The sequence below is a fragment of the Pteropus alecto genome, unplaced genomic scaffold, assembly GCF_000325575.1.
Source record: "Pteropus alecto unplaced genomic scaffold, ASM32557v1 scaffold251, whole genome shotgun sequence".
In the NCBI taxonomy this organism is placed as follows: domain Eukaryota; kingdom Metazoa; phylum Chordata; class Mammalia; order Chiroptera; family Pteropodidae; genus Pteropus; species Pteropus alecto.
The window spans coordinates 3,760,687-3,767,565 of NW_006431048.1; positions in this window are offsets into that span (position 1 = coordinate 3,760,687).

Below are 6,879 nucleotides of genomic sequence, written 5' to 3' on the forward strand. Positions count from 1 at the left end.
GGTACTGGGCTCCACCCAGACATCCGGGTCCAAGCAGTGGAATCTAAGTGTTGCCTGAGATAAAGGAAGAGCACAGTTTTTACAACCCTCTTGTTGAGTCTACAACATACCTCTTTATTAAAAGGGTAATACTTAAACAGCACTAAGCAAACAGTAAAAGGAAGATAATTAATTCCGAGCAAACATTTTAAAGAAACAAATGCCCAAGATACATAGCTGTATCTTCCTCATTAAGCCGTAGCTTCCCCTTCCTCGGTTTTCCCGTAATCATAATCATATAACAAACTTCGTTCAGGACGATGCTGAATTTGAGCCTGAGGTAGCTGGTAGGGGTGAGAGTATTTGGCCTTTCTTGGTTTCATAGCCCCGGCTCTTCTCAGCTTCTGACCTTGCTCTTGGCCTTCTCTGCCAGGGCTGCTCTGTTTCCTCACCTGTCAAGGGAGGCTGTAGTGGCTTTTGGAAGGAGTGCCCTGGCTTTCCCTCTGTAGTGCTCCTGAGCGCTTCCAGACCCCACATCTCTGGCCTTCCGGCTCCTACCGTGACGGCTGCAGTTTTCTGTGATTTGGGGAAAGTAAACTCTGGTTCCCCAGACTGTTCCTGCCAGTTTACTCTTTTGTTAGCATTCCCTTCCCCCAACTTTCATCAAGAAATGTGGAGCAATCCACACCTTTTTTTTCTTAAGCTAGAAAATGAAGACAGTAGGTATAAGGGGAAGTTAGAATAAGGTTTTTACTGGCACTTCAAAAAGAACCAAGTTGGAATCTTGGCCCCACCACCTATAAGCTGTGTGACTTTTAGCAGGTCAAATAAAGTGTCTAAGAATCAGTCTCCTCATCTGAAAAATGGCAGGAGGGATCACCTCCTTCACAGGATTGATGTGAGGTTTCGTGAAGCACAATAACAGGAAAGCTCTAGCTCAGTGCTCCTCACATATTAGTTACTCAATAAATATCACCGTCCTTCCACTTCCCTCCCCTGGTTCTCTTTCCCACATAGCTCCCTTCACTCTGTGTTCTCCTTCTTCTCAGTTCTGCGTGCCCACCCCCTTTCCCATGTTTGTACATTTCCCTAATTCTCACTTCTCTTCCTATAATGAACAACACTCTTCTCACTCCGTGTTTATCTATGACCCCAACTTACAAATGGGTTATATCTAAAAATTCATTAGTAAGTCAAGTGTCAGAACTAGGCTGTGCTTCCCCCCACCCGCCCCCAAAAAGCATGTTTATGCATAATGGTTAAACATTCCCAGGCTAGACCTAAAATAACTCACCGCATATCATGCATTTGCAATGAAAAAAAAAAAAAAAAAGAAAACAACATTGTTATAATAGTGAGCATAGCAAAAACCTCAGTAAAGAGAAGTCCTCTTTTATTTTTTTCCAGAGGGCTGCTTATGATCAAAAATAGGTTAAATTAAATTAGACGATGAGGAGGTGGGTGGCTGAAGCTTTTGTGGAGGCTCTGACATTGATTTTGGGGTGCTTTTAAGGGCTTTGCTAGCTTTGGTTCTTTATTAGCTCGAATTTACTTCAAAATGCATGGCTTTGCCTTTTTTCCCCATGCAGGTGTAAATCCCTGGCACTGATCTTGCACTTATCAGCCATCATTAGGATTATTTTTGGCTCAAAATTGGAACAAAGCAAGGAGGAGAAAGTAGAGGGGAGGGAGAAAGAAATCTTTTCTTGAGTTAGTTTGGAAAGAATTGGATATAAAGAAGAGAGACAGACTTAGGATGGATATGTATGTATTGTAAAAATATTGTATCGTGGAAAGTGATTCTTCTGACAGATATATAGAGCATGACATCTTTCCTCTAATGGGGACAAAAGGAAGAAATAGAAAAGAGAAACCAAGTCAGGTGGGAGAGTGAGTGCCCTCAACTATTTTAGGGACAGGGTACAGTGCCCTTGTGGCAGATCAAGATTGAGAATCTTGTTACTAACCTAAGTTTGGAGGTTTACACATTGGCAGTTAGTATCCCAGGAGTGCCTATAGTGACTGCAGCCTTTTGCGGTAGGAAAAATCGATCTGATGGAAATTACACATAAAATAAAATTACCCTAAGGGAATTAAATGCATTGTGGGTACTGCAAGATATTAATTGGTCAGAAGTCAAAACAATAGAGTGGCAAATATTTGGGGACAAGAGAGAGGACTTCAGGATAGTGTACTAGTTATCTACTTCTGTGTAACAAATTACTTCAAAACTTCATGGCTTAAAATAACACACATTTATTATCTTATAGTTTCAGTGAGTCAGGAGTCCAGATATGGCTTCCTGGGTCTTCTGCCTCATGGTCTCTCATGAGGCTGTAATCAAGATGTCATCCAGGGCTGGGGTTTCATGTGAAGACTTGACTGGAGGAAGATCTCCTTTCGAGCTCACTTTCGTGATTGTTGGCAGTTCCTCAGGGTTGTTGGACCGAGGACCTTAGTTTCTACTTGGCTGTTGGCTGGAGGCTGATCTCAGTTCCTTGCCATGTGGCCTCTCCCACATGGCAGCTTGTTTCATCAACACCAAAGAGAGAGAGAGTCCTCTAGCAGGATGGAAGTCACAGTCTTAGGTAACCTAATCACAGAAGTGACATCTTATCACTTTAGCCATATTCTGTTCCTTAAGAAGTAAGTCACTAGGCCAGTGTACACTCGAGGAGAGGGGATTTCATGAGGGCATGGAAACTAGGTGGTGGAATCTTTGGATCCAGTCTCAGAGTCCGCTTCCCACAGCTAGGTGACTGAGGGATCTGGTGTCCCAATCCCATCTGGTCCCATCTTGTGGCTCTTTAACCACCTCACCGTTAGCCTCTGGCCCTGAAAGATATGCTTTCTGCCTGGGTTACTTGTGCTGCTCTACTGTTCTGATAAAACCAGCATCTTAACAGCTGTTCTTCCTCATTAAAGATTTTTGTACTGAATATAAAACACATAAAAAGAAATAAACAATAAGGAAGAGGGTCAGGAACTTTCAAAATATTAAATATTTATATGTACACAAGATGTTATGAGCTGAATTGTGTCCCCCCATCCCCAATTCGTATGTTGAAACCCTAACCTCCAGAATATGACTATATTTGGATTTAGGGCCTTTAAAGAGCTGATTAAGTTAAAATGAGGCCCCCAAACTGATGTCCTTATAAGAAGAGGAGATTAGGACACATGGAGAGACACCAGGAGTGCATGTGCATAGAGGGACAGTCATGCACAGAGGCAGCAAGAGGGTGACCATCTGCAAGCCAGGGGAGAGGCCTCAGAGGAAACCAACCCAGCTGGCACCTTGTCTTATGCTTAAGGCCAAAGTTTGTCCTAGGGACTCCTTTTTTACGCTTGAATTTCTCTCCCTTCTCTGTCAGTAAAGAGATCTACTTGGGCTTCATTTATTCCCTGCCACTTCCGTATTTCTCTCAAAGCTCTAATTAAAGCTCCTGATTATGGGGCTTCTGTACTGTGTTCTATTTCCGGTGATGCCCTCAGGCTGAGAGTCTGACCTTCTTGAAAGGTCTGTCTGGTGCTGGCTCTTACTAGTTCTGATTGCTCCAATGTTTGTTCCTTCCTGTTCCTCTGGTCAAGGTTGCAACATGAGATGTCCCTGGCCCAGGCCCACAGATAGTACCAGCTACCCTCTGCCTTGCTCTGGGGAGCCATCTCATAAACACACACGGTAGCCAAGGGAGGGGAAGAAGAGGATCCGAGGAAGACCTGAGGCAACCCAAGGATGGCGTGTCAGCCCAGAATGCCCCACCTCAGCCCCAGCACTCAGGTGGTGATGGTGCTTTCCCCTGTTGTCAGGTACCCCTCATTTTCAAGGCCACTGGGTATTTGTTTTGACCCAGTTTATAAGCATGTTCAGCAGAGAGTTGAGGACAGACCCCTATCTGTTCTTGGGCCAGGGGACTGCCGTCTGAGCCAGGTTAGGAGGGCAGAGGCAAAGTCTCACATCGTTAGAGTCACACTTCAGTGGTGACCCAGAGTGGAGTTATCTGGCTTGGGGGCCTAGCTTATTTACTGTGGTTGCCTCATCAGAGGGAGGGATGTGTTCAGTGAGGGTTATTCACAGGACTCGGAGGGGCAGTTCCCACAAAGAGGATAAGGACTCCTTTGAGCAATCGCACTACCGTTGGTGTAATGCGGCCTCCCATAAGGTTGCCCTTGAGGAGGTCACTCACTGCTCATGGGCGTTTGGGGCCACTGGTCTCTTGAAGATGTTCACCACAGTGGTTAGGTTCTTAGCTTCTGGAGCCAGACTTCATGGGTTCAAATCTTGGTTCTGTGACTTCCTTTCTCAATTTCTCCATGTTCCCAGTTGTAAAACAGGGGTAATTGCAGTGGCAAACTCCAAAGAATTATAGTGAGGATTAAATGAGTTAGTATTTTAAAGGTAATTAGAAATATGCCTAGCAAATGAGTAATAGGTATTATTTTTAAAGACTTCCTTTTTTCCATTTCTTTTATTGTGATAAAATACACATATCAAAATTTACCATCTTAACCACTTTCAAGTGTACAGTTCTGAGGTATGAAATACATTCATAATGTCACGCAACCATCACCGTCATCTGTAATGCTTTTCATCTTATAAAACTGAAACGCTATGTCTATTAAATAATAACTCCCCATTCCCTCCTCCTCCAAGTCTCTGGCAACCACCAGTCTACTTTCCTTTTCTATAAATCTAAGTACCTCATATAAGCGAAATCTTATAGTAGTTGTCTTTTTGTGACTGGCTTATTTCACTTAGCATAATATCCTCAGGGTTCATCCATGTTGTAGCATATGTCAGCATTTGCTTACTTTTTAAAAGTGAATAATATTCCAGTATGTATATACCACCTTTTGCTTATCCATTCATCTGTCAGTGTATCCTTGGGTTGCTTCTATGGTTCAACTATTTCGAATAGTGCTGCAATGAACGTGGGTGTACCAGTATCTCTTCAAGACTCTGCTTTCAGTTCCTCCGGGTATATATGCAGAAGTGGAATTGCTGAATCATATGGTAATTCTATTTTAAAGTTTTTCAGGGACTGCCATACTGTTTTTCATTGTGGCTACACCATTTTACGTTCCCAACAACACTGCACAAGGGTTCCAGTGTCTCCGCATCCTTGGCAACATTTGTGATTTTCTTTTTGTTTTTGATAGTAGCCATCCTAATGAACGTGAAGTGGTAGCTCATTATAGTTCTGATTGCATTTCCTTAATGATGTTGAGCATCGTTTCATGTGTTTATTGGTCATTTGTACACCTTCCAAAAGACTTCTTAATGTGTGATTCCCTTTTGTGGTAGGCTCTGGAGAGAGAAAAAACTTGTCTTAAGTATCACTGAATCTATACAGTGCCTAACCGGAGCCTGTTGCAAAGCAGGTGCCCAGTTATTTACTGAATGAAATGCTGAGATATTTGATAATCTTCCCACAGCTTACATCTTCACTAGGCAGGGGCTGAGGCTAATAAACTTGTAACCTTTTTCCTAGGAATAAAAACTGTCTTAATGTCCCCTTGGAGAATCTCTCCCTGCAGCTCAATGTAGCTCAAGTTTCAACCATTAAAGTAACTCCTTCCTTTGACATAGATGTTTCCTGTGCAACGTCTTATCTGTGCTCCAAGCCTGAGCATGTCAGATCCCTCCTCAGTGGGGGTTTTGACAATGGTGACTATGGGGAGAGTGTGGGGATATCTTTCTGGGAGGAGGGCATGGCAGAAGAGGGGAATGATGCTGGAGGAAAAGGCTAGCGGTTTATTATATATGTAGATGGATGTCGATGACTTGACAGCGGTGCCCAGAGCTCACCTTGGTGGGGGTAGGGGGCATTTGAGTATATTTCTGAAAGTCACAGGGTTTGACATGGAACGTGTGGATTGTGCTGTTTTTGAAAACAAATTCCTGCTTTCAGGTTGTGGAACAGAGGCTCTGTATATACTCAAATATAAGAAGTAAATGTCACGTATTTAGAGATACGCATGTAACTGTCCTATTAAGCAGTATCCTCAAGAGCAGAGTGAGAGGGAGGTAGGCCTCCACTTCAGACCTGATGAATTTAGTATCTAAGTAGAGGTTTCTACGGCACCCTGGTCACCCATCCAGATTCAGGGGATGTGTGGGGAATGAGAAGCAAGGGTCTTCAACAGCTGTTCAGACTCCACTTTATTAGCAAAAGTTCTTAAGGCTCTGGTATGAAAAGGTATCTTCACCCTGGCTTCTGTTTTCCTGAAGGTTTGGGTGCTGAGAGATGGGGCAGAGAAGAGAGAAGCATGAAGAAATGACCATGAATGGCAGAGCGATAAACCAAGAGAAATCTAGTTGTTTTTAAAGATATCTTTAGCAAGGCACATAGGGATTCATGGATAGATGAACTGTAAATGGATTAATTGGAGTGCCAGGGTAGAGTTAAAGAAAGGGAATAGGCCAATTAAATCTATACCATGGGGGTAGATTTCTCCTCTAAGTGATTATTAGAGAATTAAAAGGTGGGGGAGTTTTTAAGATTTATATTTGAAGCAAGAAGAACTAAATGAATTTGTTGAAAGGGAATTAGGATGTTGGAGCAGAGCAATATTAGGAAGTTTCCCAGTAAATGCATTTTCACCTGTTTCTTGTTTCCTTTAGGGTGGATAGACTAGAGGTTTTGAACCCTAATTACAAATGGAATCTCCTAGGAACATATTTAAAAGACCCCAGATTCAGGCCCCACTCCAGAGAAATTAATGAGAATCTCTGACCTGGGGCCTGGGTGTCATATTTTCATGTGTAACCAGGGTTGAGTCCATAGTGTTTAAGATAAATCGGATTCTGCAGTAGTCTAGATGAGGGATGGAGGATATAGATGTTCAAGACAGTAAGAAAACAGTCATGAGGGGTCAGGGGTTGTGGAGGAGTAAAAC